Here is a 324-nt window from a genome sequence, read left to right as displayed (position 1 = left end):
CCGCCGCCCGCGGCTGGAGGGCCGTCCGGTCCCGGCTGCCCTGACACGTTGAATGCCGGGGAGGTACCGCGCCGGTGGAGCGCCTGTAGCAAGCGAGGAGGTGCCGCAGGCAGAGCGTCGCTTCTGAGCTCGGCCGTAATTTCCCTCTTCGTTTTTAACTCTTTTCCCCATTTTTGCCTGAGCACGCTTCCCAGCGGCGGCCAGGTGTCGACACCCACTCGTGATAGAAGAGCCTGTGCCTCTGCCCACCGCAAATGCTCCCCGGCACCCCGCAGGTAAACGGCAGCACCCTCTTTTTTTTTTTTAATCGGTGGGGGGGAGGCG

Source organism: Pygoscelis adeliae, unplaced genomic scaffold, assembly GCF_000699105.1.
Source record: "Pygoscelis adeliae isolate BGI_AS28 unplaced genomic scaffold, ASM69910v1 Scaffold137, whole genome shotgun sequence".
Taxonomy (NCBI): Eukaryota; Metazoa; Chordata; class Aves; order Sphenisciformes; family Spheniscidae; genus Pygoscelis; species Pygoscelis adeliae.
Note: the sequence above shows the minus strand (reverse complement) of the source record.